Below are 13,235 nucleotides of genomic sequence, written 5' to 3'. Positions count from 1 at the left end.
ATTTCTCTGAGATGCAGAGAAATTATGTAACTAGTCATGGGATTTGAGCTCTGGTAGCCTAGTACCAGAGTCCATCTGTGTAACCATTGGCTGTACTGTCTTCCATGGTCAGAACAATAATAGCAAAACAGCATGGGAATCAATGAACAAGAGACCTTTCAGAAGAAAGTGTTGGTTTTGACTGGGAGGAGAGAGAAATTATCATAGAAGGGGTATGATTTGATACTGTCTTAAAGTGTATGATAAGATCTGGATATATAAAAATTTATGTGATAGTCTTTTTAGATAGAAGGAATGTCCTGAGAAGATATATGTGGCATGCACATGTGGGTTGGTGTGTTAGAAAGCTGGTTATTGTTTGGGTTTGATTTGGCCTATCAAAGAGAGTTCTGGGAGAAAAGTCATTTAACATTGGTTTGGGGGAGCTTGTGGGAGGCTCAATGGCCGCACATCACTTTTGCACAGCGAGTGCTGGAGCTTGGGCTTCTGCTTGCTCCAACAGGGCGCCGCCTCCACCCGCCTCCCACTTCCTCTGCCACCTGCCATCTCCTCCACCATTGTATAATGCTCCAGCTGCACAGGCAGAGGTCGGCCGAGTCTTAAATTCAGTCTTGCCTCCCGCCCACTCCCCAGCGCTGCCCTTGGGCCCAACTCTGAATGGAGCGAGAATAGCTTGAGCAGTGGGCGGAAACCCCTCCCGATGCATTAGTTCCCAGGTTTAGTGCATGTGGCTTGGATTGCTGGTGCGAAGGCTGCATCACTTTTGAGTTCCGTGGTTGGGTTTGTGTCCAACTTGTTATGATGTTTATTAACAAGGCCATAATTTATTGAAAAGAAATGTTTGCTTGAAACATTACTTCCAGGGGTGAGGAGACAAGATGGCTGACTGAAGCCAGCTTTCCACAGAGGCTTCTGTCCAGAAGGAGAGTTAAAGGACAAAAATTCAGCAAGTAACCTGGTGGATTTGAGCTTCACTAAGAGAGAAGCTTGTAGAACGCACGTCAACCCTGCTGAGGCGAGCTGCGACCACAAGGATACAAACAAAAGGTACAAAATCCATCACCAAGAGGATGGGAGTCCCCTCCACCATGACAACGGCTTAGAGTGCAACACAAACAACTGGTCAGAGTTCAAAGTTCCTCCCACTCCATGGGAGAGACCCTCTAAAAAATGGACCTACCTCCCCTACTAGGGTGCCACAGCGTCCTCCTGCCAGGCATAAAACTGTATAAACTGTATATAGACTCTACCTGGAATTCTGAGCTCCCAGGGCTCCTCTTTGCTCACACTGGGGTCTGGAGGCCAGTCCCGGTTGGTTGGCAGAGAGGGGACTGCACCGGAGTGGCAGTTCCCTGAGGCACAGTGCGACAGCCATCTTTTGGTGGCAATATGGCCAGGCATAAAACTGTGTAGAGCTCTGTGTGTTCTCTGCCCAAAACCCCAGGCTCCCAGCGCTCCCCGCACTCCCCTCTGCTCTTGCTCCAAGGTCTGGACGCCTGTCCCCCAGGGGTCCAGACTCTTGGGCGATTGCTCGAGGGGTGTAGACAGTGCTGGGCTGTAGCCAGTTGGTGCAGACTCTGGGGTACAGGAGTGGAGAGAGGACGGTTGGCCAGAGGGGAGATAGACCGGAGCAGCCCTTGCCTGAGCCATAAAGCAGCAGCCCTCTTTTGCTAGCAATACGGCTCACTACCAAATATTCTGAAGCCACAGCCCCTGTCTCCCTGGGCAACCAGAGACTCTGAGTTTGCCTGAGGAAATTCCAACTTGCAAACCAGGGAAACTCCCAGGGTGGGGCTGACCCAGAGGTCCGCTTTTCTTAACCTAAGACGCACCCGGCCTTCAGGGGACCGTCAGATTATAGACAATACAAGAGCAAAGACAAGCTAATTTGGAGCTCAGTTGAGCTTCTCTTCTGCAGGGGAACTGCAGAGTTGTTCTGTTCTGTTCTGTCAGTGACATAAATCAGGGGTGAGATTGAACCTGAGTGAAAACCCCTCAACCTTCATCAAGCCCCTGAGGTTGTCAGGCCTCACCTCCTCCTGCTGGAGAGAGGCAGAGCACAGCAGCCTGGCAGACTTCCTTCTGATTCAGGAAGGTCTGCAGTACTGATTCACTACAGGAACTGGGTCAGCCAACTGCAGGGCAATCAGTGACTGGATGTGAAGTGGTGCAAGGTGGGAAGGAGGCAGCAACCTGATTTATTGATTTCCCAGACTGATTTATTCGCTGGGTGGCTTCTCCTGACTCCATGCAGCACTGGAGCAAGCCACAACAGAGTAGTCACCAGACCACTGTGATCCAGTTCCCAGAGACGTCTTAAACGCGCTCACCCGAGACAGGTGCAGACTGTTACAATTGATTTGGACCTTTTTGAACTGAACCAATCGCCTGAGGACAAATCAGGTTGTTGCCTGGGTGCATGGTGTTAGGAAGGTTTGATTTTTCTTTTCCAATTGTTTGCCTGTGGGGGGCGGGGTGACTTAATTGCTGATATTTCTCCACAGCTGAGATTTCCATCCAAAGTATCTGTTTCACTAGGGTGGAACACAAACCAGCTGAAAACAAAACAGAACTACTTAGCCCCACCACAACAGACAGGGCCCCAGTTTCTCAGGCCACAACACTGTACAGACCCTCGACAAAGCCCCAGGGGGAAAAATCAGAGGGAGTAAAACAACCATGGGGTGGAATCAGCAGAAAAACTCTGGTAACATGAATAACCAGAATAGATCAACCCACTCAAGGAAAGATATGGCAGATTCAATTGAAGATCCCATTCATAAACAACTGGCTGAGATGTCAGAAATCGAATTCAGAATTTGGATTGCAGACAAGATTAACAAAGTGGAATTAGGAATTCGAGGAGAAATTCAAAAGTTTTCTCAAGAATTTAATGAATTTAAAGACAAAAACACCAAAGACTTAGATACACTGAAGCAAGAATTTGCAGCCCTCAAAGATATGAAAAATACAGTAGAATCCCTCAGCAACAGAATGAAGCAAGCAGAAGAAAGGATTTCTGACATTGAAGATAAAGCCTTTGAACACTTCCAGACTCTCATAGAGGAAGAGAAATGCAGAGCAAAAACGGATCGTTCTCTCTGAGAGCTCTGGGATAATTTGAAGAAGGCAAATGTCTGAATCATAGGAGTTTCAGAAACAGATGAAGTGCCCTCACTGGGCACAGAGGCCCTTCTGCATGAAATTATGAAGGAGAATTTTCCAGCCATGCCTAGAGAATCTGAAATTCAAATAGTGGACAGCTTCAGAACCCCAGCACGACTCAACCCCAATAAGACATCCCCCAGGCATATCTTAATTAACTTCACTAAAGTTAATATGAAGGAGAAAATCCTCAAAGCTGCCAGGAGAAAGAAAACCATTACCTTTAAAGGGAAGAGTATTAGAATAACTGCAGATCTCTCTGCTGAAACTTTTCAAGCCAGAAGAGGTGGTCACTGACTTTTAATTTCCTAAAGCAAAATAACTTTCAACCCCGTATCTTGTATCCAGCTAAACTGAGTTTCATTTATGATGGAGAAATTAAATACTTTAATGACATTCATGTGTTGAAGAAATTTGCCATAACAAAACCAGCTCTTCAGTATATTCTCAGACCTATCCTCCACAATGACCAACCCAATCCTATACCACAAAAGTAAACTCAGTCTGAAACTTCAGATCAAACTCCAATTTCAACACTGGCGAAAGGATAAAAAATGACCACTGGACTGTTGAAAAATTCGATACCCAAAACTTCACCACACTTATCAATATTCTCCATTAATGTGAATGGTTTAACTGTCCTCTAAAGAGGCGTAGGTTAGCTGATTGGATACAAAAACTCAGGCCAGATATTGGTTGCATATAAGCGTCACATCTTAACTTAAAAGACAAATACAGACTCAGGGTGAAAAGATGGTCATCCATATTCCAGGCAAATGGAAACCAGAAAAAAGCAGCTGTTGCAATTTTATTTGCAGATACAATAGGCTTTAAAACAACAAAAGTAAGGAAGGACAAGAATGGTCACTTCATATTTCTTAAGGGTAATACTCAATATGATGAGATCTCAATTATTAATATCTATACACCCAACGAGAATGCACCTCAATTTATAAGAGGAACTCTAACAACTTGAGCAACTTGATTTTGTCCAGCTCCATAATCGTCAGAGATTTCAACACTCCTTTGGCAGTGTTGGATCGATCCTCCAACAAGAAGCTGAGCGAAAAAATCTTAGATTTAAACCTAACCATCCAACATTTGGATTTAGCAGACATCTGCAGAACATTTCATCCCAACAAAACTGAATACACATGCTTCTCATCAGCCCATGGAACTTACTCCAAAATCGATCACATCTTAGGTCACAAGTCTAACCTCAGTAAATTTAAAGGAATAGAAATTATTCCATGCATCTTCTCGGACCACCATGGAATAAAACTTGAGCTGAGTAACAACAGGAATCTGCATACTCCTACAAAAACATGGAAGTTAAATAACCTTATGCTGGATGATAGCTGGGTCAGAGATGAGATTAAGAAAGAAATCGCCAACTTTTTGGAACAAAACAACAATGAAGACATGAACTATCAGAACCTCTGGGACACTGCAAAGGCAGTTCTAAGAGGGAAATTTATAGCACTGCAAGCCTTCCACAAGAGAACGGAAAGAGAGGAAGTTAACAACTTAATGGAACATCTCAAGCAACTGGAAAAGGAAGAACATTCCAACCCCAAACACAGTATAAGAAAAGAAATAACCAAAATTACAGCAGATTTAAATGAAATTGAAAACAAAAGAATAATACAAGATATCAATAAATCAAAAATCTCGGTTTTCGAAATGGTCAATAAAATAGATAAACCTTTGGCCAACCTAATCAGGAAAAAAGTTTAAAATCTCTAATCTCATCAGTCAGAAACAACAAAGACGAAATAACAGATTCCTCAGAAATCAAAAAAATCCTTAATGAATATTACAAGAAACTTTATTCCCAGAAATATGAAAATCTGAAGGAAATTGACTGATACTTGGAAGCACGTCACCTTCCAAGACTTAGCCAGAATCAAGTGGAAATGTTGAACAGGCCCGTATCAAGTTCGGAAATAGCATCAACCATACAAAACCTCCCTAAAAAGAAAAGCCCGGGACCAGATGGTTTCACGTCAGAATTCTACCAAACCTTTAAAGAGGAATTAGTACCTATATTACTCAACCTGTTCCAAAAGGTAGAAAAAGAAGGAAGACTACCCAACACGTTCTATGAAGCAAACATCACCCTGATCCCCAAACCGGGAAAAGACCCAACAAGAAAAGAAAATTATAGACCGATATCACTAATGAATATAGATGCAAAAATATTCAACAAGATCCTAACAAACAGAATCCACCACCACATCAAACAAATTATACATCATGACCAAGTCAGTTTTATCCCAGGGTCTCAAGGCTGCTTCAACATACGTAAATCTATAAATGTAATTCAGCGCATAAACAAATTAAAAAACAAAGACCATATGATTCTCTCAATTGATGCAGAAAAAGCTTTTGATAATATCCAGCATCCCTTCATGATCAGAACACTTAAGAAAATCGGTATAGAAGGGACATTTCTTAAACTGATAGAGGCCATCTACAGCAAACCCACAGCCAATATATTGAATGGAGTTAAATTGGAATCATTTCCACTCAGATCAGGAACCAGACAAGGCTGCCCATTGTCTCCATTGCTTTTCAACATTGTAATGGAAGTATTAGCCACTGCAATTAGAGAAGAAAAAGCGATGAAGGGTATCCATATAGGGTCAGAAGAGATCAACTTTCGCTCTTTGTGGATCATATAATAGTATATCTGGAAAACACTAGGGACTCTACTACGAAACTTTTAGAAGTGATCAAGGAATGCAGCAGCGTCTCAGGTTACAAAATCAACATTCATAAATCGGTATCGTTTATATATACCAAAAAAGGTCAAGTTGAAAAAACTGTTAAAGACTCTATCCCATTCACAGTAGTGCCAAAGAAGATGAAATATTTGGGAGTTTCTGTAACAAAGGACGGGAAAGATCTCTATAAAGAGAACTATGAAACTCTAAGGAAGAAATAGCTGAAAATATTAACAAATGGAAAAACATACCATGCTCATGGCTGGTAAGAATCAATATTGTTAAAATGTCTATACTACCCAAAGCAATATATAATTTCAATGCACTCCCTATTAAAGCTCCACTGTCATACTTTAAAGATCTTGAAAAAACAATACTTCGTTTTATATAGAATCTGAAAAAAACCTTGAATAGCCAAGACATTACTCAGAAATAAAAACAAAGCAGGAGGAATTACGCTACCAGACTATACTACAAATCAATAGTGATCAAAACAGCATGGTATTGGCACAAAAACAGAGAAGTAGATGTCTGGAACAGAATAGAGAACCAAGACATTAATCCAGCTACTTACAGTTATTTAATCTTTGACAAGAAATTTAAAAACATTCAGTAGGGAAAAGATTCCCTATTTAACAAATGGTGTTGGGTGAACTGGCTGGCAACCTGTAGAAGACTGAAATGGGACCCACACCTTTCACCATTAACTAAGATAGAGTCTCACTGCATCAAAGATTTAAACTTAAGACATGAAACTATAAAAATACTAGAGGAGTGTGCAGGGAGAACCCTTGAAGATATGGGACTGGGCGAGTATTTTATGAGGAAGACCCCCTGGGCAATTGAAGCAGCTTCAAAAATACACTACTGGGACTTGATCAAACTAAAAAGCTTCTGCACAGCCAAGAACACAGTAAATAAAGCAAGCAAACAGCCCTCAGAATGGGAGAAGATATTTGCAGGTTATGTCTCTAACAAAGGTTTAATAACCAGAATCCACAGAGAACTCAAACACATTAGCAAGAATACAGCAAGGGATCCCATCGCAGGCTGGGCAAGGGATTTGAAGAGAAACTTCTCTGAAGAAGACAGGCTCACGGCCTTCAGACATATGAAAAAATGCTCATCATATTTAATCATCAGAGAAATGCAAATCAAAACTACTTTGAGATACCATCAAACTCCAGTAAGACTAGCCTATATTACAAAATCCCAAGACCAGAGATGTTGGAGCGGATGTGGAGAAAAGGAAAGACTTTTGCACTGCTGGTGAGAATGCAAATTAATACATTCCTTTTGGAAAGAGATATGGATAACACTTAGAGATCTAAAAATAAGTCTGCCATTCAATCTTGTAATCCCCCTACTGGGCATGTACCCAGAAGACCAAAAATCACACCATAACAAAGATATTTGTATCAGAATATTTATTGCTGCCCTATTTATAATTGCTAAGTCATGGAAAAAGCCCAAGTGCCCATCGATCCATGAATGGATTAATAAATTGTGGTATATGTACACCATGGAATATTATGCAGCCTTAAAGAAAGATGGAGACTTTACCTCTTTCATATTTACATGGATGGAGCTGGAACATATTCTTCTTAGTAAAGTATCTCAAGAATGGAAGAAAAAGTACCCAATGTACTCAACCTTATTATGAAACTAATTTAGGACCTTCACATGAAAGCTATAACCCAGTTACAACCTAAGAATAGGGAGAAAGGGGAAAGGGAGGGGAGTGAGGGGGAAAGTGGGGGATTAATGGGATTACACCTGCGTTGCATCTTACAAGGCCATATGTGAATCCTAGTAAATGTGGAATGTAAAGGTGTTAACAAAATAACTAAGAAAATGCTACAAAAGCTATGTTAACTAATGTGATGAAAATGTGTCAAACGATCTATGAACCAAGTGTACCGTTCCCCACGATCATACTAATGTACACTGCTATGGTTTAATAAAAATAATTAAATAAATAAATAAAAGAAAAAATAAAAATAAAAATAGGTCTACCATTTAATCCTGTATTCCCTCTACTGGGCATATACCCAGAAGACCAAAAAGCACACCATAACAAAGATATTTGTACCAGAAAGTTTATTGCAGCTCAATTCATAATTGCTGAGTCATAGAAGAAGCCCAAGTGCCCATCGATCCACGAATGGATTAATAAATCGTGGTACATGTACACCATGGAATATTATGCAGCCTTAAGGAAAGATGGAGACTTTACCTCTTTCATGTTTCCATGGATGGAGCTAGAACATATTTTTCTTAGTAAAGTATCTCAAGAATGGAAGAAAAAGTGCCCAATGTACTCAGCCCTACTATGAAACTAATTTAGGGTTTTCACATGAAAGCTATAACCCAGTTACAACCTAAGAATAGGGGGAAGGGGGAAAGGGAGGGGAGGGAGGTTGGAGGTGGGTAGAGGAAAGGAAATTGGTGATATTACACCAGCGGTGAATCTTACAAGGGTATATGTGAAACTTGGTAAATGGTCTGTAAAGCTAGTGAATGATGCCCCATGATCATATCAATGTACACAGCTATGATTTAATTAAAAAAAAAAACAAAACATTGGTTTGAAGCCAAGTTACAGATGTCCACAGTGAAGACTTTCAAACTGGGAAGTTACAAAGTCACTTCCTATAGTCAAAACTATAGGAAGATTAATATGATGACAGATGGATAGGGTGAATTTTAGGAAGAGAACCTAGGGATAAGCAGGAGGGAGACAAGTTTGGAAATAATCAGTGTGTATGGGATATGCTGGGAACTGCTCTCAGCTGGAAAAGAAGAAACAGAATGAAAACATACCACAGAAGCAGCAGTAGATGACTTGGGGAACTAAAGCAGTGTAAACCACTGAGATGCTGGCTGCCTAAGGGCATGCTGATCCCTTCCCATATAGATGAAGTTTGTGAGGTGTGTAGGGTGTCTGGGATGTGCAGAGAATTTCATTTCGAAAGCATGCTCAGGAGCATGCCATTTGGCAAGGGTCGGCCCTTGTGAAGATGTCATGCAAGTAGCTGAAAATGCTGAGCGTAAAACTCAGAGGGGTGTGTGTACATGTAGAAGACTTCATTGTGGACGCAGTCATCTAAAGCTACAATGGAAATAGTAGGAGAGGGTCACTGTCAGGATTAGAATTCTTGGTCTCTTAATTTAATGTTCATTTTTTTATTAAATAAACTTACATAGCCTCCAAATGAATAGTGAAGTTAGATTTTGGATATTAAATTCAGGGAAAGTTAAATGTCTTATTGCTTTATAATTCCGTTGAGGGAAAATAATGGGAAACATGAAAAAAAAATCATTTAAGATGGATAAAACAAAGCATATGTCTTTTTAGCTCTTCTTAGGTGGTATTTTGACCTTTTACTTCTTTTTTTTTTTTCCAAAAGAAGAAATTAAATGATTTTACTTAAACAGTCTTTTCTTTCTTGCTCTTGCTATACTTTGGCTTAGATATATAGTCTAAAATGGCAAAAAATGTCAGCTGAGATACTAAGTAAAGTCAACTAGGAAGTGAGAGTAAGATTTCTTTCTGATAAGCTATGTGACTCAGATTTAGTTGTATTTCCAGGTGTTTCAGTTTAGATATGTGTAGTCATTTACTTCAGAAAGAAATGTAAATATTCTGATTAATGAGGCTGGTGTTAGGAGTTGTATCATTCGCCTCTCTCTGCATCCAGCTGTTTATGTATGGTATTAGAAGACACTTCCTTTTGAAGTTACTGCTTACTGTTATCTAAAGAATGATCTTGTAGGCCAGAAGTTTCTGGCACTTACATTTGACCAAGGAGTAAAAATGAATTTGTGTGTCTAGTTTATACTAGAACAAACAGGTGGATATTCTATAGGTAGGAGGAAGGTTATTCAGAGCACTGAGGAAGACAAAAATGTAGCAATCTAATTGGGAGAGGAGACCAAATGGAAAACAGGGCCAGACTGAATCATACTGTTGACATTTTAGTTTGGATAATCCTTTGTTGTTGGAGGCTTTCTTGTGCACTGTAGAAATTTTATCAGCATCACTGGCTTTTAGCCACTAGATGATAGTACCACTCCCCTAATCATGACAGTTAAATATGTCTCCAGACATTGATAAATGTCTCTTAGGGGATGAAAAATCACTGGGTGAGAACTACCATGCTAAGTAACCTAAGTGGATCAAATGGGAATGTGAAAATCTGCATAATTGGTATTTAGGTGGTGTTAAGGTGTGGAATCAATGACAATTTGTCATTTAAGAAACTGATCCTTAAACACTGCTTAGGACATACTGTCTTGGTTATGTAGATCCATTACATATCAGTGCAAATAGATAGAACCAATTTGGGGAGCAATTCGTCTATCTAGCAAAAGTTGAAATATATATGGCAAATATATATATATACCCCAGAGAAACTTTCAAGCATCTGCATAAGGACATATGCGTAAGAGTTTTCATTGTAGAGTTGTTTTGTAATAATAATAATAAAAAAAAAAACTGGAAATAGCCTCAAAAGTCACCAGTAGGGAAACAGGTAATACGTGGTGTGTTGAGATGATGGAATAAATATGTGGCTGTTAAAATGAATGAATTAGTATGGATTAATCTCAACAGCAGTGAGAGAAAACAAACATACTACAGAATTGTTTTTACTTTATGACTTCTAAATATATTTTAGAAAACATTCCAAACAATGCTATGTATTGCTTACTCAAATTTCTGACATTGATCTGCTTCTGAGTAGAAAGGGATAAAGATGTATGGGACCAGGGAGAGAAAAATGGAGGACTGCATTTTTATTTGAGTTCAATGAAATTATAGTTAAATAAAATAAACAACTAGTTCAAATTGCAGTCGAACTTTATGGACACTTGTATTGAATTGTACCTTTTCCTGAAATATCTTTTAGCTTTTGATTTGATTTTTAGTGATGTGCTTAGAGAAAGTGATTGTGCACTGTGCTGTTTCCTATTCACATTTCTGAGCACTAAAACATGGTTTTGTGATTCAGTCTTGCATAAACATGTGTAGATCTGGATTTTCACATGTCTAAATAAATGCACCTGTGTTTATTTCAATGCAATTACATTCAAATAAACACACATGGGATCCCTTATGAGTGTTAACCCATAAAACACTTGCTGATTTGGTTCTGAAATTGTGTGTTCAAATAAATACACTTGTTTTAAGGGAAGTTTTGCTTTACACAAATATTCATGCCATGAACATGTGTTCTACAGAGGGCAGATCTGGAGTATCTTAAAAAAATATTAGTTCTTTAGACTGTGAATCATTGCTTTCCAAATGCAGCATGTTTTTGTGGGGTATTTTTTTTTAAAATATGTTGGTCGTTGGCTATGTAAGTAATAGAAATAATGTTTGAATATCACATTTTATGTAATTCTTTTTTTTTTTTTTGCACAGGTTAAATGAATGGAGTAGAATTTCTAACAAATTGAATGGTATCTAAAGTATATTTGCGAGTATATATATTTTTAATTTTATTTTTTTAATTAAGTCTTTTGTACATATATCATAAATACATTTATGCCCATTTCAGTGTGTTGATTATTTGTATAGATTGGAGTGCTTAAATCATACTAGTCAACATAGCTTTCATCTCATTTACCCATGAATAACATTAGGACATTTGTGTTCTACACATGATAGAACCAACTTGTACTTGCAATGTGCTCCATACTTGTGAGTATATTTTTAAAACGTATTAGTGGTAAAATAACAAGTGAAGGAGCTTTTTATATTTTGGACACTGCTTCTTGCTTTACCAGATTTATAAATCCATGTTTTTATTTTTTAGATTGTTAATGGAGAAAAGCTCCAAACTTGGAGGGTACCATTCATGTATATATTTCTACAAAAATGACTGTATGTAATTTGAAAAGAAATGAGTTAACAGCTTCACAGCCTTCTACAAAGTATTTTAATACTTGTAGAATTTAACTTTCAAAGTACCAATATTTGAATTTATCTTTCCTTACCAAATAAACTGTAGACTGTATAGCAGTCAGTGGTCTGTTTTTTCCCTTCAAATATGGGGGAAATTTGTATGTGTGCTATTCTGCAGATATTTAGGAAACAGTCAAGTTGACATCTGTTTTTGACTTGGAAGGCTGAGTGTTTTTATTTTACTGTATGGTTCTTTGGTTCAGAGTTATTTTTTTTTATTTTTTTATTTTATTTTTTTATTTTGCTTTTTAGAAAGGGTCTTGTGCCCAGGCTAGAGTACAGTGGAATGATCATAGCTTACTATAGCAACAAGTAGTACTCCTGCTCACTTAAGTCTCCCCAAGTGCTGGGATCACAGGCCTCAGCCACCCCACCTGACCTGGTTTACAAGTTTTGTTGTGCCAATAGGCTTAGGCTAATGATTTTTCCTTCCTGTTGTATGGAAGGGGCTCAGGACCAGTGATTTAAGTGTGTGTTAGTGGTGGGAAGGGGTGGCAGGTTGCTAGTGGAAGAATCTTTGGCCCATTTAGGCCCTGAGTGTGGCCTCAGGAACTTAACCTCACCTTCTTTTCAAGACCCGTGGAACTTCCTCACCACATCTGTGAAGCCCCGGGTAGCTTTTAGCTCTATCTCAGGAGACTAGGCAGAAGGTGCTACCCTGCCCTCAGTGCTATATGGAATGTGCAAACATATTAATACAAAACCTGCATTTCTGTTTATGAAAGCCATGTTTTCTGGTCAATTGTTGCTAGTTTGGCCTTTTTGGAATTTTTATTCAGGCATTTTAGAAGGTTAAATATTGTTAGGTACATAAATTCTCCAAATGAGAACTATTAAAGAGAAAATAAAATTTTATAAAGTTTTAAAAATTAATGTTTCTATTTCACAGCTGGGTGCAGTGGCTTATGCCTGTAATCCAGCACTCTGGAAGGCCAGGGTAGGTGGATTGCTTGAACTCAGGAGTTTGAGAGTAGCGTGACCCTGTCTCTAGTAAAATAGAAAAACTGAGGCAAGACTGATCCCTTGACCCACTTGAGGTTTCTGTGAGCTGTGATGCTGTAGCACTCTACTCCAGGTGCCAGAGTGAGACTCTGTGTCAAAAAAAAAATAATAATATTTTTTCTATTTCACAAGTAATACATAAGTACATTTTTCTTTGTCAATGACTAATACATTTCAGAATAAAATAGTCCTGTTTTATTTTTGTACTAATTTCTGAGATTATTTTTAAATTAAAATAGAAAGTGTTTTCTATTATTGCTTCTCTATCTAGAAAGTAAGCTCTGTGAAAACAGGGACTTCATTTTGTTTGCTTCTTAGAGTCAGTACTTATTACAGAGCCTGACGTATATTAAACACTCAGTAAATGGTTGTGA

At 38.9% G+C, this 13,235-nt stretch overlaps 1 protein-coding gene across 1 annotated transcript in view; it reads left to right on the top strand.

Moving 5' to 3' along the window:
- LOC128579003 (uncharacterized) overlaps positions 1–11,346 on the top strand; it is a 73,584-nt gene extending 62,238 nt beyond the window's left edge. The window contains exon 3 of the transcript XR_008378027.1: positions 11,317–11,346. The gene's annotated coding sequence lies outside the window, so the exon portion shown is untranslated. The remainder of the gene's footprint in view (positions 1–11,316) is intronic.
- The last annotated feature ends 1,889 nt before the right edge of the window (positions 11,347–13,235 follow it).

The sequence above is a fragment of the Nycticebus coucang genome, chromosome Y (assembly GCF_027406575.1).
Source record: "Nycticebus coucang isolate mNycCou1 chromosome Y, mNycCou1.pri, whole genome shotgun sequence".
Classification (NCBI taxonomy): domain Eukaryota; kingdom Metazoa; phylum Chordata; class Mammalia; order Primates; family Lorisidae; genus Nycticebus; species Nycticebus coucang.
This window is presented reverse-complemented; position numbering and strand designations above follow the sequence as displayed.